We start from the raw sequence: 25,894 nt of genomic DNA, 5'->3' as shown, positions 1-25,894 counted from the left end.
AAGTAAACCAGAAGTTCAAGCCATCCATGCCCCTACCACAAGTTAAGGCCAGCCTGGGATACAAAAGACTGTCTAGACAGCCAGGGCTATACAGAAAAACCCTATCTCGAAAAAAAAAAAAAAAAAAAAAAAAAAAAAAAAAGACTGTCTTGAAATCAAAACAAAACTAAAAGGGGAGATGAAGGCAGACTACAAAAGAGACCAGTCTAGGCTATATAGCAACATCACACACAAACAAAAATAGGGACAAGAGAGGTGGATCAGCAGTTAAAAGTACTTTTCTGTTCTTCTAGAGGACCTGGGTTCAGTTTCTGACCCATGTGGCAGCTTACAATCACCTGTAACTCCAGTTCCAGAGGACCCGACTACCTCTTCTGCCTCCAGGACACCACTGACACACACAGTCACACATACACAGAACAATCTTAATTCAACACAAAAAGACTATGGGGGCCAAAGATACGGCTTAGCAGTTAAGGATGCTTGCTGTGCTCTTCCAAAGGACCCAAACCCAAATTTGGTTCCCAGCTACTCATATGGGACAGCTCACAACAACCACCTCCAGCTTTTAGGCATCCAGCACCCTCTTCTGATCCGAATGGGTGGGTACACACATGTGACATACAGATATACACTCATACACATAAATAAAAATAAATTAAAAATAAAATAGTGTGGCTACAAGGTCCAGCAAGATCTAGATGGCTCAGCAAATAAAGCAGCCTGTTGCCAAGACTGACAGCCTGAGTTCCGGACCCTCTTGGTAGAAGAAAAGAATAAACTCTCTCCCCAAGAGTCATATGTTAAGAGAAAACTGAATCTCAAAAATTGTCTTCTGGCTTCTTTTCCACATTGTATCACAACAAGCACAAACCTATACATAGAGACACTGCACAAATAATTATATTTTAAACGAAATCAGCACAGAAACAACCTGGAATGCGTATCACTGCTGGGGGTTATAAAGTGGCCGGGGTGGGCTTGAGATGAGGCTCAGTCGGCAGAGCACTTGCTTTATACACACAACGCTCTGTGTGTGGGCTAAATCCTCAGTACCACAAAACCTGAACTGACGACATACCTCTGAAAGAGCCTTTGGAAGTAGACGCTGGCGAATCAGTCTTCCAAGGTCATCCTCATATTTACAGCAGATTCAAGATTAGCCTGGGATACATGATGATTTAGTGATTGATTAAGACCATTTCATGCTCTGTCAGGATATAGTTCAGTTCCCTGCACCCATATCAGATAGCTCACAACAGCCTGTAATTCTAGCTCTAGAGGGATCCAATACTCTCTTCTGGCTTCTATGGGCACTTTGCACACAAGTGGCATACATATTCATATCCATTCTCTCTCTATCCACAAACACACAAGAATGCACAATTAAAATAGCCAGATGATACATGCCTTTAATGCCAGTACTCAGGAAGCAGAGACAGGCACCAGCCTTGTCTACTTGAGTTCTAGGCCAGTCAAGGCTACATAGTGAGGCCAGTGGCAAAATTAATGAATTAAATTTAAAATAAACTAGTATAGCTGCACAGAACTAGCATGAGGGTTTCTCAAACACAATCACCACATAAGTAGGCCTGCCTACTTCTGAGTATATCTATGCTGGGCACGTGGGTCTACATGTAGAAAAGTATACAGGATAATTAAATAGAGCTATCAAGATATCTCATTATGTACATGTAAATATCTTCACCCCAAAAAATCTTTTTTAACCAAACCCCAGTTAGTCATCATTGCACACATGCTTTTAATCCTAATATTCGGCAGAGGCAGATAGATCTCTGAGTTTGAGGCAGCCTGGTCTAATTAGCTGGTTTGAACTACATAGTGAGACATTGTCTCAGAAAAATAAAAACAAAGATCTTAAACCTCAGAGCACCTCTGGACTCAAGCATTTAGAATATGGGATAGTGAACCTGTAAGGAAAACAAAAACAAAAACAGGCCAGGCATGTGACACATTTCCGTTAGTACCAGTACTTGGAAGGCAGACCAGCCCAGTCTACATAGTAAGTTTGAGGCTGGCCAGGGCTGCATAGCCAGGCTACTGTCAAAACAACAACAAAAACCAGTAATTCTAAATTTAAAGCCACTGACTTGTATACCTTAAATGGATAAATTATATGGTGTATGAGTTGTATTTCAAAAAAAGCACTTTTTTACAAGGCAGATGAAAGAACTTAATCAAATCCTATTACTTGCTGGTTTACAGAGTACAGAGCTAGCTGGGTGGTAGCACACACCTTTGATGCCAGCATTCTGAAGGCAGAGGCAAGAGGATCTCTGGGAGTATAAGGACAGCCTATACACAAACCCTCCCTGTCTCAGGGAGGCAGGGGGTACAGATCTATCTGTTGGGAAGACCAAAATCCCTGCACAGAGGAGCCTATGCTCTTGCTTCCTCTAAGTGAGAGCTGTCTTTCCCCCAAGGTATCCACTACTGCTACCATCTACAACCTACTTTCTAATAAAGAGAGCACACACACACACACAATGGACATATATACAATAAATGTTAGGTCTCTGTTAATTTCCTGTCTTACTCTTTCTTCTGACCCACATCTTTAAATGAGGGATTCTTCTGCTCCTATGTTGGGTGGAGGATCTACTGGCCTATCTCTTGTGAGCAGAAACTATACTACAGATCATTACTTAAAATTATTTAAAGTGTGGCTGGGAGCTGGAGAGATGGCTCAGAGAATCCGAGTCACATCTCCTACAATTTCTCTAACTCCAACTCCTGGGGGTCTCAGCATTCTCTTCTGACCCTCCTGGGCAGTATGCATGTGTTATACAAACAAGCTGATGAAACACCATATACTTAAAAATAAAACGTGGCTAGTAAAGCCTACCACCTACTATTAAAGCTACATCACAGCCAGGCGTAGTGACACACTTGTTTTTCTATAACTTATGAGACAGAGGCAAGAGGTCAGGAATTCAAGATGGGGGAAGGGGACAACATGACCAAACTGATTAGGATAAGTCTACTTTGGCAAATAATAAATGCGTCTCCACCATGTACAAGACTGGCATGGTGGCATATACCAGTAGTCTAGCACTTGGGAAACTGAGGTAGAATTACAGGGAATTTCAAGGTCAGCCTGAGCTGCAGAAAATGAAGATCCTACCCCTAGGAAAAAAGAAAAGGATGTGGACTAGGGAAAAAACTCAGTGGAAGACTGCATGCCTATCAACTGTGGAAGGCCAAGAGCTGCATTCCCAGTAACACAAAAGAACACACACACCGACAAAGAAGGCTAAAGTGATGCAGACAAAGTTGGAAAGATGTGGTGGCATACACCATAGTCCCAGCACTTGGGATGTAGACCAGTCAGGACTTCATAGGAAGACCCTGTCTTGGGGGGTTGGGGGGCGGCAGGGTAAAGTTGTACACATACACACCCATTTTAACAACAATCTCGGAAAGGTAAGATTTTTTTTCCCATTTGAATTACCTGTATGTTTTATAATGAATCTGCAACTTCTGTAACAAGAAAAGTATGCAGACATCTTTAGAACGTAAGTCATTCTGGCTCCAATTTTCACTATCTGCCCAGCAGCCCACAGGTACAATCACAGGAAACTAACACCAATGAACACCAATTCCTAGAGGATTGTGAAGATTAAAATAAGGATCATAATAAAAGAATGACTTGACCAACTAGTAACCTACTGCAAAAAGATTTGAAAATTGTGTAGATTTTCTAACTTCAAGCCCAGAGCCCTTGCCATTCCATCACATCTTAAATCTGCATCATTGCTCATGATAGTGTGATAGTGTTGTGAATTTTTTTTTACAAAGGCAAAGCAAGCAAACCTTTGGTGGGAGATGTTTTAAAAGCACTTGCTATAATAACCTTGGGCAAATAAGTCACTTTCCTTTGTGAGAAAACCAAGGCACTGAAGGAAAAAAAAAAAACAAAAAAAAACTTTCAACTGTCTGTAACAGCCCCTCCTGCTAATGGATCCTTGAGAAAAGAAAACCCAAAGGGTAAGAATGAATGAGAGAATGGAGACATAGGCTCTGGAGCCAAGAGCCATTCTTAAGAGAAACAGGTGGTGGAGAAGAAGAAACCAAGAGAACTCATAAGCTTGCCAGCTAAAGTAACAGCTGCAAGTCCCAGCTTTGCTTTACCATAAGCATGGCTTTCAATCCTCCCTAGGTCATGATCAGAAACCACACTCTCAGGCAATAAAACTACTAATATAAAAACTAGTATAGAGAAGAAAAAAAAAAAATCAGTGCCATTGCAGTTGGTCCATTCTAACCTCCATGATTTTCCAAGTACACCTGTTAATGCCAAAACCAAAAAGAACTCTAAGCAATTCCATCTGAAGACACCGTCATTCTAAGGATCTAAAAAGAAACAAACTGTGGAAAAAGTGAAAAAGTGCAATTCAAACCTCTTCAACTCAGAGACTAGAAGACAGAGATCTTTTAAAGGTTAAGTTCCTCTTAAGTGTGCAAAAGGTGTTTGTAACCTCCTAACAATGCAGACATTATCAACAGGCTCTATGCTCTTTAAAACTGTTCAACAGCTTTTATATACAGCATTAACTCTGAGCACCAGAGATTCTGTTGTGCTAAACCAAACTCTGACCAAAATCTCACACTTTCTCCCCGGATCAGTCTCTAAACCAATGAGAAGCTCCTTAAAAAGCATATGCAATGGTCGGAGAAAATTAAAACAACATCCTGTCAGAACCACCACAATCGAGACACCACCACCGACTTTAAATCCAAAGCCTGGTAACCTAGCGAAGAAGGCACCCTCCAGAGCCGTCCGCGCTCCTGGGTGCGAGATTCGAGCCCTGCTACTAGGCCTTGACTGGGCGAGCGAGCACCTGATGTGGGGGGTAGGGCGAGCCAAGGCGGCCCCAGGGCGAGAACTGCAAGAGCTCCGGAGGATCCAGAGGAGCGCTGCCTTCTAGGGGCGGGAATCTAGGGCACCCCCGGGGGTGGGCACGAAGAACACGTGGGGCGACAGGGTCAGGGAAACGGCGTCTCGGTCAGACAGCCGCGATCTCGCCCAGCGGACCCGGAGAGGAGGACTCGGGTGCGGTGCAGGAAGCAAGCCCTCGGGGCCCGGAGAGTGGAGGCAAAGGGCAAGGGAGCCGGGGCCAGGCCACGAGGAGGGCGGGTCTCCCTGGGAGCAGGGGCACGCGCCGGGCGGACGCGAATGGGCCCCCGAGTCCCGAGCAGTCCGCGGCCTGGTCCCCGGGGTGCGGGGAAGCGGGAGCGACCGCACCCGGAGGGCCCTGTGACCCGTAGCCGCCCGAACCTGACCCGCCCCGCGGCGCCTCCCTCCAGCCTCCCTCTTTCCCTCCCTTCATCCCGCGGCCCGTTATCCTGCGGCCGCCGCACTCACCAGCGGCTGCACCTGAGCCCGCCGCTGCCTCAGCTGCTGCCTTGCGCCTCCGCAGCCGCCGCTGCCTCGCTGCTGAGGCCGAATCCCGGGGGAGCCTCCGCGTCCCGCCGCCGCCGCCGCCGCCTCTGCCGCTGCCGCTGCCGCCAGAGCAGAACACCCCAAAATGGCGGCACTTCCGGCACCTACCACCGGCGGGGAGGGCCGCCGCGGAGGGGGCGGGCGGCGAAGGGGAACGTACCACCGCGGCGCCGCCCGCCAGCGCCGAGCCGAGCCGAGCCGAGCGCCGCGCAGGGGCGGGCGGAGGGCCGGCGCTGCAGCGCCCCCTCCGGCCGGGGAGTGAAGGAGCAGTCGCTCTGAAACCCTGGGGGCCGCGGGCGGAGCCCTCAGCCCTGGGAGCTGTAGGGGTGCATCTCTTTGTCTCAGAGCTGCACTGGAGGGAAGACCCCGGCCTGGGAATCTGAAGTTCTTGCCTCTGCGCACCGCACTAGCTGCACCTCTGGCGGGCAAGCAACGCAGCTTGGCAATGAAAAATACACATAATAAATATCGAATGAATGAATGAATGAATGAATGAATGAATGAATGAATGAATGAATGAATGATGGGTGCTTGGCTAACACTGGACGCAAGGCACACCCTTTCTTTTTGCACATCAGCATGCAGACAACTGTATCCAGGCCTTCCTTCTGGTGGAATGTGTGTTGCAAGCTTTCAGAGTTAGGGAAGTGCCTTGTACAGAGATGTTCAACTGCATGCGTGCGCAATCTGGCAAAAATCCCTGCGGCACCAGGAAGCTCTTAAGTATTCTATTAAAAGACTACCCAGTCCAAACCTACTCTTCTTAGAAAAAAATAACAATTAAAACACTTTTTAAGATTCTAGCACCCCCTTTTAGGATTCGGTATTCCTAACCTGCATCTAGATGGATTCACGCATTAAGTGTGTTGTTTTTATTCCACAAAGTCAGTGAAATGTGAGACAATGAAATGCAGATTGAGAAAACTTAGTTCTGGGAGGTCAGGGCTCCATCAATTTACAAATTACTCATGAGTTGGCAATTATTTCTCTTTATCACTTAGCTTCCTAAAGCTATATTTTTTATATATCAATGCCGGTTATACCTTCCCTACCACACTCACTAAGGCAGCCCCCACCCCTGCCCCAAGCAGCAGCCAAAGGTTTTCCCCTGTGCTAGAGGCACAAACAATCATGTAGATCAAAACAATTAGCCCCTAGGTTGTTCATTATCAAATTACCTAATTGTACTGTAAAGCTTTGGGGGTTTTGTTTTGTTTTGTTTTGTTTTGTTTTAGTTTCTCTGTGTAGCTCTGGCTGTCTTAGAACTCCCTCTTGTTACTGAGACTGACCTCAAACTCACTCCGTGATCCGCCTGCCTCTGCCTCCCCTAAATGCTGGGATTAAAGGAGTGCATCGCCACACCCGGACTGTTCTTTCCAACTTTCAAATTGGTTTTCTACCTTCTTTTTGGTTGATGGGAATGGAATTAGAGATGTAACTTGAATTAGTTGCATATAGATGGATAAGTTAGGAAAAATTAGAGTGGTTATGAAAGATGGAACACTGATATTTTTAACTAGTTCTTGAATAAGACTCTTAGCAAAAAAACTGTTAGGAGAAAAAATTAGTCCTGCTGGTAATGGAAGATTTCTAAGAATCGTTAGGGTTATTTATTTCATTGGAAGGATAATGATGAAAATGATGTTTGCGTTGTTAGGGTCTGGGATTTTGGGAATAATCCACTATGAAAACCAAGTATTGAGCCAGCAAAATGTTTCTTTATTCAAAGGCTGATATATCAGGGAGATGGCTGGGTTCAGGATCCAAACTGTGTCAGTCAGGGGCAGAACAGAACAACTTTTTGCTCCTGTATTTTTTTTCTTTTCTTTTTAAAAGATTATATATATATATATTCTAGCTGTCTTTAGATACACCAGAAGAGGGCATCCCATTACAGTGGTTACTGGGAATAGAACTCAGGACCTCTGGAAGAGCAGTCAGTGCTCTTAACTGCTGAGCCATCTCTCCAGTCTCAGAACAACTTTTAAAGACAAAACTTCACAGACTAGATGGGGTAGGGGGCATCCAACCAGATTCACAAATACATTGGGTCTTTCACACCTGGTATTTTAGGTGGTTTCCTGCATAATAAGTGTCTCAGGTGGTTTACTTGATAGCTTGGCCTGGATTGAGGCCAGCCAGTGATGTATGGAGCAGGATACTGTGGCTTGGATTTATCCAGAACATTTGAGCTGTTCCTGGGAATTTAGCTTAGTATGAAATGGAGACTATATACAAGATGGAATCTCTGTAGCTATGGCCCCCAACATTCCTTCCTCTTCCTTGTAACACATGAAACCTTTGATGTCATAACTCTTGGTCCGTATATAAGGGGTTACACTGGGTCTTTGGAACCATGAGCTTAACAACATTTATCCTAACTCGCACAAAGTGGGAAATGAAATTTAATAGGCAAAGGGTGTGTTGTGGTCTGGGAATCACTGCACAAATCACTTAGACACCAATCTCAGTCAACTTGGGATAGTTTATATCACAGCCCAGGACTGATCAACAAGGGGCACAATTCAGGCTCAAGAGCTGAACCATGACTCCAAGTTCCTACAAGGCTCTTAAGCCTGAGATATACAAACATCTGTGCCAAGTTATTCCACCAATCAAGATTTAGGGATAGGGGTTTCCATAGGAACATGGCTTTGTTACTCTTATGCTGTTCCCATTGGTTGGAATATTCAGCTGTGACAGGGGACCTGCCTTGTTTAATATTCATGTCTTAACTTGTCTACCAGGATAGGACTTGTCTAACATTCATGTCTTAACTTGCCGTTCCCACGTACATGTCTCTTTCTGGAAACTAGAATGTCAGTTCCTAGGGAGGTCTTGGGAACTTAAACTTAACTCAACCCCTACTCAAAATGGAAGTCTTATCCCAAATAGTTTCTTATATTAGTGCAGGTGTCTCTCTTATGTTGGTGTCCATGCCAGTGGCAGCTTATAAGTGCAAATACCATAAAAGTTCATACACAGGGGCAAGAAGTGCTGCTGGGCGGTTGTTTGGATCCAAGCTTACTGTGGGTAACTAGACAAAGCAGTTGTGACTTCCATCATGATCGGTTTCTAAGGGCACAGAACACAACAGACTATGTAATCAACTTGGGCATGAGAAAGTTTCCTAGTAACAGCAGAAACTTATGAGAAAGTTTCCTTATAATGTCAGGCTAGCCGGGTAACAGTTACCTAGGCCTTAACAGTTTACCTAGGCCTTAACAGGGTTCATAGTATTATCAACAGAATAACTATCAGAAGGCCTCTCAGCCCGGTTACTAAAGACCCAGGGTGACCAGTTGAAGAGGGTCTCTAATCACCCTTGTTTGGCCAATCTAGCTCTCTCTTTCAACCTGTCTTACCAAGCTTAGGTTCTCCTTAACTATTCCAGTATGATTGGCATAGATACAACATTGCTCCCCTAGAACTACACCAGGGCCTCCTTGTTACCTAAAGAGTAGGTCGAAGCACCTCCTGATTTTTTTTAAATTTATTATATGTAAGTACACTGTAGCTGTCTTCAGACACTCCAGAAGAGAGTATCAGATTTTGTTACAGATGGTTCTGAGCCACCATGTGGTTGCTGGGATTTGAACTCAGGACCTTTGGAAGAGCAGTCGGCAATCTTAACTGCTGAGCCATCTCACCAGCCCTGCACCTCCTGATTTTGTAAGACCACTTATACCAGTGAATCTAAGGAGGAGGTCAGGTGGTTGAGAGATTTTTTTTTTTCCAAGGTGGCTAAGTCCCTGTCGATCTGATTCCCCAGGGTCTTGCAGTTTTGGTCACCTGTGATAAGGGAAACGGTTCCAATTCTAGGACTGCCAGCTATCCCAAGATCCAGGAGCATGGGAATCAGGATGAAGATTGCCTGGGATCTCCAGTGGTGGGAATGAAGGCTGAGAGGCTCTCAGTCACCCTCACCTGAAGATTAGTAAACCTGGGGAAGGAGGTCCCCCAGAAGGCAGATGCTAAATGATTCAGAAAAAAATGTCCAGGTTGGGGCCAGAGGAGCAGGACCCTCAGGGTGGGACCAAGAAATAAAAAGAGTCCCATGTTCCCTGCCCCAACAACTCATGGTTTTGTTACAATGTTGTAGATACTAGAGTAAAAACAGAGTCCTTGTCCCTAGGTATTTCTGAGAGTAATTTGTGCCTCTTTTGAATAATCATGAGGGATACACTTTTGATATCTCTGGCCCCTGTCCCAAAGTTTGCCAGGTCAACTCGTATAGCAAGGGGGTCTAGGGTCCAGACATAACCAGCAGTCCTCTGTCAAGTTAAGGGAAGATGAATTCAGGAGTCCAAAAATATGCCTCAAAGACAAGGATGAGCCAAGTATATCCTGATCTGGTGGATGGGGATTGTGATGGTTTGTATATTCTTGGACCAGGGAGTGGCACCATTTGGAGGTGTGGCCTTGTTGGAATAGGTGTGACCTGGTTGGAGTAGGTGTGTCACTGTGCGCTTAAGACTCTCACCCTAGGTGCCTGGAAATCAGTCTTTTGCTGTCAGCCTTCAGATGAAGATGTAGAACTCTCAGCTCTGCCTGCACCATGCCTGTCTGGATACTGCCATGCTCCCACCTTCATGATGCTGGACTGAATCTCTGAACCTGTAAGCCAGCCCCATTTAAATGTTGTCCTTTATAAGACTTGTCTTGGTCACAGTGTCTGTTCACAGCAGTAAAACCCTAATTAAGACAGGGTCACTCCCACCCCCCTTCCCAGGCCTCCCTCCTGATGTAGGAGATGGAGCCATTGTTCCCACTGGGGTATTTTTCTGCCCATTGTTCCAGCCTGGGTTGAGAATTTTATTAGGCACATTGGGGATTGCCACTTTTCCACCGGGACTGGGAACTTTTAGAAAGTGACCAGTGTGCCCTGATCCCAGCCCCTTGTATATAATCTAAAGCCCTAGGTTCATCCTCTCACCTAGGAGGCAGACTGACCATTTAAGATGGAGATTTTGTTTTGTTTTTAGAAACAGGGTTTTTCTGTGTAGCCCTGGCTGTCCTGGAACTCACTTTGTAGACCAGGCTGGCCTCGAACTCAGAAATCCAACTGCCTCTGCCTCCCGAGTGCTGATATTAAAGGCGTGCGCCACCACACCTGGCTAAAATGGAGATCTTGATTGAGTTCCTCTCTCCCAGCTGAGTTTTAGCTAACTACCTCTGTCTCTGGAAAAAAAAAAAAAAAAGATGCAGCTGTCTGGTGAGTCTACGATCTGTGAGCTGACAATTGTCTCACAACCCCAGGATTCACAATAAAAGTCATCTGGTCCTTCACAGCCTGATTCACCAACTGGGCAAAGGTAGACTCCAAGCTTAGCAGGGTTAGCTTCCAAGGTATTATATCCACACCCAGACTCAAAGATGGAACAAAGATCTGTCTGGAAAGTGGAGAATGCATAGGAGGTGATGTTGGCTATCAGTGCACCATCTGTGGTTCTAGTTAAGGTCCAGAGCATCAGGGCTGGGTATGTGGTTACCAGAGAAGGGGGAACTAACAGAGAGAACATTATGGTTAAATACAGACAAGTCTTGGCTTTAGAGAATCTTGTGGATGTAACTAAATAGTCCATTTCTTGGGTTGTCCATCAGAGACTGGCTTCAGGTGGGAGTGGTGTTTCCAAGACTTGATTCTGTCAACAATCATGGCTGAAGAAATGGTCAAGATGACAATGTGCGATCCTTTCCAGTGTGGACTCAGCATCTCTTTTTGGTGGCATTTGACCCAGACAAGGTCCCCAGTTTGTGGTTGTGTGGTTTTAAAGGAGGTAGCTCATACAATTGTCATAGCAGGTATGCTGTAGGGCCTGCATTGACTTAAGCAAAGCAAAATTAGACAACTCAGTCAACCATTTGATTTGAACTTAGGATACAGAGGGAATGGTCCGGCTGGTGAGATGGCTTAGCGGGTGAGAGCACTGACTGCTCTTCGAAGGTTCTGAGTTCAAATCTCAGTAACCACACCACGGTAGCTCACAACCACCCATAGTGAGATCTGATGCCCTCTTCTGGTGCATCAGAAGACAGCTACAGTGTGCTTATTTATAATAATAAATCTTTGGGCCGGAGTGAGCAGGGACTGAGCGAGCCAGGTTGACTGGAGCGACTGGGGCCAACCGGAGTGAAAGAGGTCCTACAAAAATTAAATTCCCAACAAGCAAATGAAGGCTCACAACCATCTGTACAGCTACAGTGAACTCGCATACATAAAATAAATAAATACATCTTTTAGAGAGAAAGAGAGAGAGAGAGAGAGAGAATGGTCTTAATCTCATGGAAGAAGGGATTCTAAGAAAGGATCCCTAAGAAAGGTAAAAGGAAGGTGAACCACATCTGGTCTTTGCCAGTCTCTAGGGTTAATTTGGTTAAGATCACTTTTAAGGTCTGATTCGTCCTTTCTACCTGTCTTGAACTCTGAGGGCGATATGCACAATGACGTTTCTAATTGGTCCCCAGTATTTTTGATAGATCCTGAATCACACAAAGACTGTCCCATTGTCTGAACCTAGAGTTGTAGGCATCCCAAACCTGGAGATGACCTCCTCTAAGAATTTCTTTGCTACCAATGAGGCAGTTTCCCTCTTTGTTAGAAACACCTCCAACAATCCAGAGAAAGAGTCTACTAGTACTAACAAATATTGTATCCATAATGCTTTACCTCAGTAAAGTCTATTTCCAAGAAAAAAAATCCCTGGTTGCTACACTCACTCCAGTAGTGACTCACGTGACAGGCCTAGAAACCTGGACGCAGTCCTGAGGCAAAAAGTTCACAGAAACTTAGTCTCCTGGAACCGTGGCATCCCATATGCTTCAAACTTGTCAGTGTGAATGGATCTGTGTGCTTTCTTTCAGTATTATTTTATTATAGGTGCCTCCAAGCAATGACTTGCCAAATACCTAAGCAAAATTGAACATTGCTTCCTGGCCTTCACCAATGCCCTAGGTAGTCCTTGAGCCGCCCCTGAGCTTGGAATTCAGTAAGAATGTTGCCTATTCAGTGACATTCAGAATTGTCTCTAGTATTGTAAGAGAGATAGTGAAAGAAATCAGGCATTACTATCTACTACATAGAGTTAGAAATCTCAGGGCAAGCTTAGCAAAGTAAGTTTAGAATTCTTATTATAGTTATGTATGGCAGACTACATTACTTATTAGTAGAAAGTTCCCCCACACTATCACTTAGAATAAAAGCCAAGTCACTCCCATATACAGGAATTTACAATGGTTTAGGAAGTAGATCATGCTGTGATTTGAGGAGGAACTAAAGTATTGCATTATTCATGAGAAGGTTAGCTAGAGCAGAACTCCCTAATTAGAACCATGACTTGGGTGTTAAAGCCCTTGCCCTAGGAGAGTAAAGACCTCACACCTAGCTTCTAAGAATATAGCTGACCTTAGATGGGGCTGACTTTGTCTCAGTTGTTTTATTGCCCAGTTCCTGCCACTCTTTGTGTTTATATTCCTCTGTTATGTGTTAGAACCATTAAGCATCGGGTAACCTCATTGTACCTTGCTGATGTGTCACCTAACTTCCCTATTTTCTTCTATATTAAAAATCTGATGCTCAAACCTGGAGTGGTGGCGCATGCCTTTAATTGCAGCACTTGGGAGTCAGATGCAGGTGAATTTCTGAGTTTGAGGCCAGCCTGGTTTACAGAGTGAGTTCCAGGACAGCTAAGGCTACAGAGAAAACTGAGAAACCCTGTCTCAAAAAAACAAAACAAAACAAAAACAATACAAAAAAGTCTGATGCTCGATTTGAGAAAATTACATCCAGATACAGCACTCCCTTGTGTCCATGTGTGTTTCTCACCCCTTTCTCGCCAACTCCTTTCTTTTTAGTTTTGTTTTTTGTTTTTTGGGGGTTTTTTTGTTTTCTGTTTTCCGAGACAAGGTTTCTCTGTGTAGCCCTGGCTGTCCTGGAACTCACTCTGTAGACCAGGCTGGCCTCGAACTCAGAAATCCCCCTGCCTCTGCCTCCCAAGTGCTGGGTTAAAGGCGTGTGCTACCATGCCCGGCTCTCGCCAACTCCTGCCCACCTGTTTGGAACCCTGATTTCTCCGGAGGATTGAGGGGGGCCGACTGAGGCTGGTCTCTATCTCTCTCCCTTCTTCCAAGTCCTCGTCATGGTCTAGGAGCTGGATTGGTAGCCTGACAGGCTGACTATCTGGAAACAACGTCTTGGAGAATGGGATTCAAGGAGGACACGAGGTGTAATTTGGACAGGAAGGTGGCTAGCTTGGTTTCACTGAGATGTGTACCCTCATGTAGTTGCTTAACCAAACTCCTCCCTGGGGTTTGGGACAGGATTATGCAGCTGTCAGCCATGAACCACCATCCTTTCTTGGTGGAAGTGTGTGACACAGTTTCTGGATGAAGTCATCATCCTCGGGTGAATGGGTGGGACCCCTGGCAGGGTGGGAGCTGGCAGCAGAACCATTGTGGTGTCAGATGACTTTTGGGCTGCCTCCTTGGCAGCTTGGTCCAATCCTTGATTCCCTGTGGCTTCTGTAGGGTCTCCTTTTTGGTGTCCGGGACAATGTATCATGGAGACTTGTTTGGGATGCCAGACGGCTTTAATAGGTTGAGGACTTCCCGTTTGTTTTGATAGTTTTTCCCTCTGTGGTAAGGAGCCTCTTTTCCTTGTAAATTGTCCTGTGTACATGGAGGCTGGAAAAACATAGTGGCTATCAGTGTTGATGTTTGCTCTCTTTCCCCTGTCCAGTTCAAGGGTCATGGTGAGAGTAATCAGCTCAGCACTCTGGGCAGAAGTTCCAGGGGAAAGGGCCTTGACCCAAAGGGTCCCCTCCAGGGTAACTATGGCTGCCCTCACCAGCCTTTTCTCCATTTTTCGTGAAACTGCTGCCGTCAGTGTCAGTGTGCTTCTCCGAGTCCAGGGAGATCAGTGCATTGTCTTTTAAATCTGGTCACATACTTTGGAAATGGGATATCACCTCTAAGCAGTCAGAGGGGGCTCTCCCAATTTTCAGACAGCTAGGAAGCTGGGTTGAGATCCGCAGACTGGGCAAAGGTTATTTTAGGCTGGTTTAGCAGAAGAGCCAGATAATGGCTTAACTGGGCATTTGTCAGCCATCTATCAGGTGGGCTTTTTAATAAGCTCACCACTGCATGAAGGGCACTATTAATCAAATTTTGCCCCAAAGTCAATTTATCAGTCTTTTGTTAGAAGAGCTGTGGTAGCTATGGCTCTCAGGCATGCTGGCCATCCAGCAGCCAATGGGTCCAACTTCTGTGAGAAGAACGCCACTGGACGCTGCCAGGGCCCAAGTCTCTCGAGTCAACACCTCCTTTGCAATCCCTTTCGTCTCTCTCTATATATATCTTTTTTTTTGTTTTTGTTTTTTCCGAGACTGAGTTTCTCTGTATAGCCCTGGCTGTCCTGGAACTCACTTTGTAGACCAGGCTGGCCTTGAACTCAGAAATCCACCTGCCTCTGCCTCCCAAGTGCTGGGATTAAAGGCGTGTGGCACCACTGCCTGGAATCTTCAACTTGTTCATTTGCCTCCCTTATGTCCTAGATCCTTATGTCCTAGATTGTTCTTTTTTTTTAATTATTTATTTATTTTTTGAGGTTTTTTTCAAAGATTTATTTATTTATTTATTATATGTATATGAATATGCTGCAGCTATCTTCAGACACACCAGCAGAGGGCATCAGATCTCATTACAGATGGTTGTGAGCCACCAAGTGGTTGCTGGGAATTGAACTCAGAACCTCTGGAAGATCAGTCAGTGCTCTTAACCGCTGAGCCATCTCTCCAGCCCCTAGATTGTTTTGAAGTCACTGATTCAAGACTTTCACACTGGCAGAAGGGGAGGGGAGGGGAAGGTATTCTAAGGAGATCGGCAGGGGATTAAGAGTCTTGCATTTCTAAGGCAGTTGATATGAATTTTTATGCCTCCCAGAGCTTCCAGAGACATTTGATACTGTCTGACCCAAATGGGTTCAGCCCCTACTATTATTGTACAACCACTGGCGCTAAATGTGCTAGACCCAGTGGGTTGTTTTCAGCCCAGACATGTGGGAATTTAGACTTTAACTCTGTTAACAGTGAGCTTTCTTTGTTGTTCTTTGTGCTGGCCTCAGGATTAATGAGGTACTCCTCCTCCTCCAGAGGTAAGGTTATGCCTTGGATTGTTGTTCCCCTCATGAGGAAAGACTATAGCAATATCACTTTCTTAGAAGATTATTCGGGTCCTTAGTAACAGGTCTGGACAAAAGGGAGCAAGGGTGTTTGGGGATCACTATGAATGACTTCCCCAGGTCCTCCTCCTTGGCAGTAGTCCACAGGTAGGACTTAGTGCCTGTGGCCCCTTGTATTCAATTCTGTTGGGAGGTCAGCAGCCCACCTGATTTTTGTTCAGTCTGACAGTTGAGCCTCAGTATTAACCAAGAGGCTAACTGGCTTTCCCTCCACTCTTAAGGTTACCCTGGGTTTGGGGGAGGGAAATCAAGCCCTGACATCCTCAGTCCCTCTCGGGGTGGAGAACCCTTGGTTTGGGTTTCTCCCCTCCGCATTTGGAGCAGTATTTATGCCAATGTCCAAATTCTTTGCAATAGGCAAATGGGTCTTGTTGGAGAGGTGGTCCTTCCCTTCCTTGCCCTTGGAGGCATAGACCAATTCGCCTTGGGTCTTCCTCAGCCAATTAATCCTCATTAATGGCTGCCATCATGACTTTGGCATTCTTCCTAGCCTGTCTGCCCTCCTGATCTTCCCTGTTGTTAGATACTTTGGTAGGGATCTCAACTAGCCTTCAAAACCCTCCATTCTCTGGAGTTTCTTTCTAATATGTGGAGCTGACTGAGTTATAAAAGCAACATTAATAGCTCTCCTGTTTTCTTCTGCCTCTGGATCAATGGGCAAGTAAGTGCCAGGGGCATCCATCAGTCGCTCCAGAAAGGCTACCAGGGACTCCTTTGGTTCCTGTGTTTTCTAGCTAATCTTAGATAAATTTGTGGGGCACTTTGCAGCAGTCTGGAGACCACCCAATAGAGTCTGGCAATATACCCTGAGGGACTCCTTACCTTCACCATAATTGGAATCTGTCCAATTGGTCAGAAGAAATGAGAAGACTGCCTTGATGACCACGGGAAGGGTGATGGCCGTCCATCTCTGTCCTGGTACCAGTTTCCTGGCCTCTCAGGACCCTTTCTCTCTTTATATGTAGAGAGAGTCTGTAACATTGGTTGACAATCGTCCTAGGTGGGCTGGTGGGTGTGAAAAAAATCGTTTCCCAAAGAGAAATCATGCTTTAGGGCTTCTCAGAGAAAGGCGGGAGGGGAGGTCTGATTTTTCAAGTTATATTTGCCATTAGTCCTAAAAGGCATATAACCCAGTAAGGCTCTCCGTTCCACCACCATCCCCCGCCCCTCATCCTATCGGAGCATGCTCCTCCCTACACCTGGGGAGCCTAGCATAGGAAAAGAACTGCAAGCTCTGCAGGGCGTGCATCGGGCTGATGAGTTGAGCCAGAACGGATGTGAAGGGAAGAGAGAAACAGATTGCAGGAGGAAGGTTGTGGGGCTCTAGCAGCGCCCTCAGCGCTAAGAGAACAGCTCAGAGAGAACTGTTACAGCAGCGTCCTCGGCCAGAATTTTGGGATAAAGAGGCCCACTGGGAGAGGGAGTGGAGTCCCTTACGTCCACCAAAGGAGCATCAAGGCTTCTTTCTCAAAGCGGGGTGCACTGGCGCCCGAGGCTTGACAGGGCAGAGGGTAAGGGGCATCTCCTGTCGGCCCTGGAGGTGAGGGAGAAGCCATTTCGGGGGTCCCTCAGGGTGGAGGATCTAGGCCACAATATACAATATACTGTATGCGGTCTGTGTGGCCTGGGTGGCCGAAGATCTCGGCTCAGACCTCAATGGAAACAAGTAAGTTAAAGGTGCCCTTCCGGGCCAATCCACGCCAAGGGTTGGTCACTCAAATTGGCTGAGGGTACCACGGAGTTTCCCAGGGAAGACAGAGTCTCGGGATTCCTGAGCTTTCTTTTGGAAATCCTTCAAATGCTGAAGAGCAAGGTCGAGGGATAAACCAGGATCAATAGATGGTGACTCTCTGTCGTATGATGTCAAAATACAGTACAAGACCAAAGAACAAGCAACAAAGTAAAACCAAACAGATTTGACAACAACGAACGGACTTACTACAGCCTGCCATAAACAAAGACCCAGGAAAAGTAGATGAAAAGGGTACTGACAGAGTAGCGTCTAGTAAGACAAGTCTGTCCCCAGAGCATAAAAACGTCTCAGTCCTCTCCCAAGAGGAGCCTGGAGCCTGAACCTCATGGAGCCTGAACCTCAGTTATGCCCTCTGAGGGAGTCTAGAGGCTACCAGCTGTCTGAGTCATTCCCTCACAGGGTCTTGACAGACCAGCTCTCTCAGAACCCCCAAAAAGGAGCCTGCAGGGTCGGAGGCTCAGCCAGACCTCCAGGTCTCACTTTCCTCTTGGCTCCCACTCCAACCCTAGAAGCAATACTACGTCTGGATTTTCCTTTCTTGGGTCACAGAGTAGGTGCTAACAATTCAGAAATTCCCAGGACTCACATCCGGAGGCTACTCTGAAGACCGAGTTCAAATGGCCAGTCCTGGGGCTTGAAATAGTGGATCCCAAATGTTAGGGTCTGAGAATTTGGGAATAATCCACTATGAAAACCAAGTTTGAGCCAGCAAAATGTTTCTTTATTCAAAGCTGATATATCAGGGAGATGGCAGGGTTCAGGATCCAAACTCTGTCAATCAGGGGCAGAACAGAACAACTATTTAAGACAAGAAATCACAGGTGATTTACCTTTTTTTTTCGGTTTTTCGAGTCAGGATTTCTCTGTGTAGCCCTGGCTGTCCTGGAACTCACTTTGTAGACCAGGCTGGCCTGGAACTCAGAAATCCGCCTGCCTCTGCCTCCCAAGTGCTGGGATTAAAGGCGTGCGCCACCACTGCCCGGCAAGATGTTCAGTCTTAACTCTTTTAGCTCCATAATAATTAAGATTGTCAGATGTAGAGGGTGCTGGATGTGTACCCCAATTGTTAAAGCGCTTAGCTAGCATGCATGAGCATTGAGTAACTCAGGCCTGCTGGTGCTTGTCTATAATCCCAAGGATTATATCCTAAGGAGACAGGCAGGAAGATTGTATAAGTGCAAGGCCTGAAGAGTCTACACAGCCAGTCATCGAGAGCTATATGTAGAGATTCTATTTTTAAAAAATAAGGGCGTGGTGGCAGCACTTAGAAGGCAGAGGCAGGCAGATTTCTGAGTTCAAGGTCAGCCTGAGTTCCAGGACAGCCAGGGCTACACAGAGAAACCTTGTCTCGAAAACCAAAAAAAAAAAAAAAAAAAAATGAGGGCTATCAGATGGTTCAGTGGGTAACTGGGGCCAAGCCAGATGGCTCAAGTGTGATCTCCAGGACATGTGGTTGAAGGAGAGAACTGACTCCTGTAAATGTCCTCTGACTCCCACAGTAGCTACACCATTAGACACATAGCCACGCGCACACACACACAGAAGTGTAATAATGAACAGCTGGTCAGGTGCAAGGGCACACACCTTTCATCTCAGCATTCAGGGAGCAGAGGCAGGCCGATCTCTGAGTTTGAGGCTAGCCTTGATCTACAGAGCAAAGTTCCAGGACTATGTAGAAAGACTTTGTCTGGACATGATTGAACTTGGGAGGTAGAGGAATAGAGGAAGCTAGTTCAGGGCTGTCTGAACTACGAAGGGTTTGTAAGACAGCTGGAGCTACATGAGACTCTGTCTCAAAACAAAAGTTGGGAACTGTTAGTGGCTCAGTCTGGAAGAAGACTTGCCTTGTTTGAGTGAAGACCTAAGTTTAGATCTCCAGAACCCACATGAAAAGAAAAACTACTTGGCACAGTAATGACGTCTACATAAAAATGGGAGCAAAGGCAGGTGGATCCCCGAAGGCCCCTGGCCAGGGGCTTTATTTCACTAAGTTCCAGGGCCATGCCTGTCTCAAACAGAAAGTAGAAGACTCTTGAGGAATGATGCTCAAATATCAAAGAATGATACAGTGCATGCAAAAACACACACCTACAAGTGTACAAATACACACATGAACAGGCAAACACACATGCATGTATACATGCATACATACATGCACACACATATACATGCCTATACATACAGGAAAATATTCAAGGTAAACGAATGTAATTCTTACCACATTGGGAAATAAGTAAATCTAGTTTTAACTTTTACTAGCTTGTTATTAAGAATATTACAAAGGATACAGACGAACACACCATGAAAAAGATGGCTAGAGTAAGATTTGTTGGAAGAACTGTGAAACGTCCCTGCTTTTTCTAGCAGGCAATACTCCAGGGACCTCTACATATTCAGGCCTCTGGAAGCTCTTAAATAATTAAACTTAAAAGGCTGATCAAGTTATGAGAAGCAGACATTCCCAATGCATACAAATATAGCCATATTGAGAGAATAACCATTAATATTAAAAATATTCACCTTGAGCAGGGCAGTGGTTGTTCACACCTTAATCCCAGCACTTGAGAGACAGAGGCAGAAAGATCTCTGAGTTTGAGGCCAGCCTGGTCTATAGTGTGAGTTCCAGGACATCGAAAGTAACACAGGGAAATCCTGTATCAAAAACCAACTAAACAAAAATCACCTTGAGCCATTAAGATGGCTTGGAAGGTGAAAGCCTTTGCCTCCAACCTGATGCCACTTCACGCTGTGCATTTACATGGGCTGTGCACTGTTCATACACACCTGTATATACCACACACATATAACATTCACATCTAGTTATATAGAGTTATACAAAATAGCCATTAATCAATAGTGTATTTGTGGTTAAAGAGATTCAAAAAGAAATTACTGAGACAGGGAAATAAGGAAACTATAGGGAGGGAAGACTTTCATTAGGCTGGAGGTTGCACAGTACATACACAAATTAGAATTTATTAAAGCACACACACACACACACACACACATATATATATATATATATATATATATATATATATATATATATATATATGGCGTGTGCCATATATATGGAGAGAGGAGGGGGGAGTCTCACTATGTAGCTCTGGCTGTTCTGGAACTCCCTCTGTAGACCAGGCTGGCCTTGAACTCACAGAGCTCTGCCTGCCTCTGCCTCCTCAGTGCTGGGATTAAAGTTATGTGCCATCACATCTGTCCACAAAGCATATGTTTTAAATATATGCAAGTATTTCTCTATTTACTTGAGAGATAGAACCTCATATAACCCATACTGGCCTCCAACTTGACATGTAGCAGGTGGGGGTGACAAACTCCTGATCCTTCTGCATCCGTTCCCCAGTGCTGGGTTCACGGGTGTGTGTTGGGGTTGCTCTGCTAACTGCTATGTATTCAGATGCTAATTACTGGTCCCAAGATATGCTATGCAAATCCTGCTCCCCAATTAAAGTTCATTGGTTAATTAAAGAGCCAGTGATTGGGCCGGAGAGAGAGAAAGGCAGGACTTGAGGATTGAGTGAGGGGGTCTCAGGAGGACCAGAAAGAGAGAAAGAGGAAGGAGACTTTGAAGAGAGGAGGCCACCGCCATGAGAGGAGATGGACCATGAACACCTGGCCAGGTGAAACGGCAAGTAATAATGAGCCCACGGCTGAGCTGTAAGTTAGAATAGCTCAAAACCTGCCCAATCTAGGCTTACAGCTTGTGAATGACATACCAAGATTATGTGTCTTTTATATCGGCTAGCCAGAATAAATAACTCATTTTACCGGCGTGAGTCACTGTGCCCACTCTATGCAGTGCTGAAGATCAAATGCAGGGCTTAATCTGTGCAAGGCAAGCACTTACCAAAGAGCCATGTCCCAGCTTCCCTTCCACCATCGCTGTCCCCATTCTTCCTTTCCTTGAAGAAACCGAGTCAGTCTTACCCATAGAATGTCCTAAAGTCTGTATTCATCTGCTGCTTTCCTACAGTGGCATTTATCCCTCTGTCCTCTTTATTCCTGCACATGAAAGTTGAGCTTGAGACTGGAGAGATGGCTCAGTGGTTAAGAGCATGGGCTGCTTTTCCAGAGGACCTGGGCTCAATTCCTAGCACCTATATGGCAGCTCACAACTGCTTGTAACTCCTGTTCCAGGGGACCCAACACCCTCATACATATATACATGCAGGCAAAACCCAATAAAAATAAGTAAATCATTAAAAAAAAAAAGTTGGACTTTGAAGCCTGATCATATATTCCCAGTCAAGTTTTTGCACAGCATCACATCTTGAGGCCCGTGTGTGTGTGTGTGTGTGTGTGTGTGTGTGTGTGTGTGTAGTCCATGGGTGAGGTGGCCTCCCAGCCCTTTCATGGTTAGTGTTTCTTCTACTCTAATGCATTGAAGATTACTGATTACATCAATTATTTTACTAAAGGATTCAAAATCCTGAGTTTTAAAAGGTGTATTTATTTTTATTTTATGTGGATGAATGTTTTGCTTGCATGTACACAGCGCCCACACAGATCAGAAGGATGTTGGATCCCCACAATCCCACCCCAAACTGAAGTTACAGACGGTTGTGATCTGCCATTTAGGTTCTGGGACCTGAACCCAGGACCTCTACTCATGCAGCAAGTGCTCCTTAGCAACTCTCCAGCTCCACATATGTGTACGGGGTTTTCCCACATGTATGCGTATATATGAGAACCATGTGCATCCCCTGGAACTGGAATTATGATTGTCATGAGATACCATGCGAGTGCTCAGAGTCAAACCTGAGTCCTGTGAATGAGCAGCCAGTGCTCTTCACTACTGAGCCATCCCTCCAGCCCCTAGACGCTGAGTTTGTTAACTGCCTCGTTCCTTCCATTCCTTCTTTGTTTATTAACAGGACATCTGCTATAAAGAATTTTTAGCTGGACAGTGACAGTGTGCACCTTTAATCCCAGAACTTGTGTAGCGGTGAGTTTGGGCTACTCTGCTTTAATGTTCCCGGTGGGTCGAGCTTCCAGCCACCGGCCCAGGGAATCTTTGGATCCTCATATGAAAGACAAAGACATATACACATTACTTTATTTTTAATGTGTCATTTAGCTTAATGGCTGGGCATTTTTCATCTTCTGCCTGCTATGCTAGGCCCAATCAGGGAAGTGGCCAGTGATCACTTGCCTGAATTCTTACATGGCTCTCTCCTGCAGCTCTAAATCTGATCTGTCTCCCACCACATCATGGCCATCCTTTCTCCTCCCCACTTGAGTCTTAGCCCATGAAACTCTAAGGGTCTCACCCAGTCTCCCTTTGTCCAGTCATTGGCCACTGGCATCGTTATTGATCAATCAAGAACCAATTGGGGACAATGCAGATTCCCAATTGAATCAAAGCATTAGAACCAATCTCCAACACACATGGAAGGCAGGGACAGACAGATCTTTAAAGTCAAGGCCAGCCTTGTCTACAGAGTAAGTTCCAGGACAGCCAAAGGTACGCAGAGAAACCCTGTCTCAAAGCAAACAAACAAATGAACAAACAAAGAAACCCAAAAATCAAAAGCAACTTCTAATTTCTCATCCTCACAAAAGAGAAATTTCTGCCACACACAAACAAAGATATTTAATTACTCTGAAATGTAATTCAAAGAGGAAAAGAGTGCAGGACTCTTTGTCCATTTTGTTCACCAATAAATCCAAAGAAAGAGTGTCTGAAACCTTCAGACCATGCAGCACATTTTTTCTGTGAAGTTTTTATTGATTCTTTGTGAGTCTCAATCATTCCCCTCGGTCCCACTCATCTCCCTGTCCCTTCGTACCCACCCTCTCCCCTTGCATCCTTCCTCCTTAAAGAAAAATTTAAAAAGAAGACAACAAATAAAACAGAACAAAATAAAGCATAGAAAACATCTCACCATGGAAGCTTGGTATGTTGCAATGTGTCCCACGATATACCCTCTTGTCCAAACATCTTTATGTGCAAATGTTCACTGCAATGAGTCATTGGTCTTGAGGCCTCTGGTTTCTGCTACACCATCAATATGAATCCTCACCAGGACTCCTCTCCTGTTATTGCCTTGTGTCATGGAGATCCTGCTGCTTTGGATCAGCTTTTCACATGCTCCAACAGTTCATAGATGAGGTGGATTTTGCTATGGGCTAACTCAAAGCCCTGGATGAATTGGTCAGTCCACCAACTCTCCCCCATCCACATCACCAGGGCTAGTTCTCCAGCCCTGCCCAGGGATAGATCACCCAGTGGAGCAACTGGCAGGGGCATGGTCAGTACACACACACACACACACACACACCACCCTCACACCCCCTCATGCCCTCAGGGCAGCCCATCAGTACTCATATACTCAAGCTGCCAAAGCCAAAGCAGGCTACACTGTGCTGCCCAGTCAACACCAGTATCTGCTTTCACACCCTCCGGGATGGTTTGCTGGTCCTTTGATGCCTTTGCCATCAGGGCCAGCTCCACTGACAACACATTCCTTTTTTCTTCCCTCCTTCACCCCACCTCTTTCTTCCTTCGATTTTATGTAGTCCAACCTGTCCTCAGACTCATTATACTGCTGAGTATGATCTTTGATTCCTGGTTTTTTTTTTTCCTGCCTCTACCTCCCAAGTGTTTGTATTACAGACATGAGCCACCATGCCCAGATCAGCCTTTTGAGAACTATGTATCTGCACTGAAATGGCACACTGTTCATGAGTATCCTTGATTAAAAAAAGAAGAGAGAGAGAGAGAGAGAGAGAGAGAGAGAGAGAGCAGGTTACCAAACAGTAAATAGAATATAAAGTATTACAAAACATAAAACATATGTATTTTAAGTGCATTAAAATAATTAAAATAGAATGGGAGGCCTTGAGAGAGGCTCAGCAGTTAAGAACACTTGTTGCTCTTGGGGAAGACTCAGGTTTGGTTCTCAGCACTCACGTGACAATTCACAACCCAGGAGTCCAATGCTGCCTTCTGGTCTCTTTGGAAACCAGGCATATATTTGGTACACAGGCACACAAGCAGATAAAACACCCATATGCATAAAATAAATAGATAAAATGTAGATGAATAATATGCTGCTACCTGGGCATACCTTTAGTCACAGCACTGGGGAGGCTGAAGCAGGCAGATCTCTGTGAGTGTGAGGCCAGCCTGGTCTACACAGGGAGTTCCAGGACAGCCAGGACTACTTAGTGAGACTCCCTGTCACTCCTCTTCCCCAAAAGTACACACACTAAAATGTCATTTGTACAACTTAAATGGTTGCTATACGAGGGTTTGTTTGCTTTTGTTGAGGTGGTTGGTTGTTTGGTTTGGTTTTTCAAAACAGGCTTCCTCTGTGTACCATGGCTGTCCAGGGACTCTGCACACCACACTGGCCCTGAACTCAGAGATCCACCTCTGCCTTCCAAGTGCTGGGATTAAAGGCATGTGTCAGCACTGCCCAGTGCTATTTGAGTTTCACTCTTAAGTTTATCTCACATTTCAGCATACTATGAAAATGCTTATAAGGAAATGTTGGAAAGTTCTGTGGTACAAAACTCTCTGCGGAGTAGGCTTGATGGGAGGAGGGGAGATTTCAGACGGTAGAGAGAATTTTGGAATTTTGGTTTCTTTAAAAAACAGAAATATTATAAAAAGTTTTCCTTTTAATCCCTGGTGTGGGACATGGGGCTGTTCCAGACTGCTGTCTGCAACAGCTGACTGTGGCTTGCTTCATGTTCCAGCAAGCATAGTTTTGCCAGCTACAGATAATTTCTGTGATTGTGTGACATTTGGAACTCTGGGAACTTTTCAGAAGGTATATAAATTAAGAGCCCCCTAGAGACAGGGTGGGCAATTGCTGGCCATTTAAGGAGGTTGGCTGTAGTTTGTTAGTAGTCATGGTCAAAGAAGAAACAAAAGGAGATATTCAGGAATCCACCCCCTCCCCAATCGTTCTTTCTCTCACATTTGGTGCTAAGGGGTGAAACAGGTATGGAAAATAAAGGGTGGGGAAAAAAAGAACTCACAAAGTAGCAGAGAGCAGCGACATCAGACAATAAACTCATATCAAGCAGACACTGTAGGATCTCAGGTGGGGTGGTAGCATACTCCATGCACCCTTAATCCCAGCACTCAGGAGGCAGAGGCAGGGGAATCTCTGTGAGTTCCAGGCCAGCCTGGTCTGCAGACTGAGTTCTAGGATAGCCAGGGCTACACAGAGAAACCCTGTCTCAAAAAAGATGGGGAGGTGGAGTAGGGGGTGACTGGAGGCAGGGGCAGTGATCGGGATATAGAGTGAATAAGTAAAAAAAAAAAAAAAAAAAAAAAAAAAAAAAAAAAAAAAAAAAAAATTATTCAAAAACAAAGATTGTTACAATAACCTTTATTTAAATTTGACTATGCATAGACTACATGTTAATTGGATCCATGTATATGCTCAGAACAGACACATCCACAGAA

At 45.3% G+C, this 25,894-nt stretch overlaps 1 protein-coding gene across 8 annotated transcripts in view; it reads right to left on the bottom strand.

The window, feature by feature from the left end:
* The window catches only part of Celf1 (CUGBP Elav-like family member 1), a 78,710-nt gene extending 73,076 nt beyond the window's left edge, over window positions 1-5,634 (bottom strand). For 3 of the 8 annotated variants that reach the window (XM_021154734.1, XM_021154729.1, XM_021154726.1), the window contains exon 1: window positions 5,387-5,634. The gene's annotated coding sequence lies outside the window, so the exon portion shown is untranslated. Of the gene's footprint in view, window positions 1-1,081; window positions 1,163-5,386 lie in introns of those variants that run through there. The other 5 variants (XM_021154700.1, XM_021154745.2, XM_021154712.2 and 2 more) reach the window with 5 other exon arrangements.
* Window positions 5,635-25,894: the final 20,260 nt, after the last annotated feature.

The sequence above is a fragment of the Mus caroli genome, chromosome 2 (genome assembly GCF_900094665.2).
Source record: "Mus caroli chromosome 2, CAROLI_EIJ_v1.1, whole genome shotgun sequence".
Classification (NCBI taxonomy): domain Eukaryota; kingdom Metazoa; phylum Chordata; class Mammalia; order Rodentia; family Muridae; genus Mus; species Mus caroli.
The sequence above is the reverse complement of the archived record's forward strand: the minus strand, read 5'-3'. Positions and strand labels throughout refer to the sequence as shown.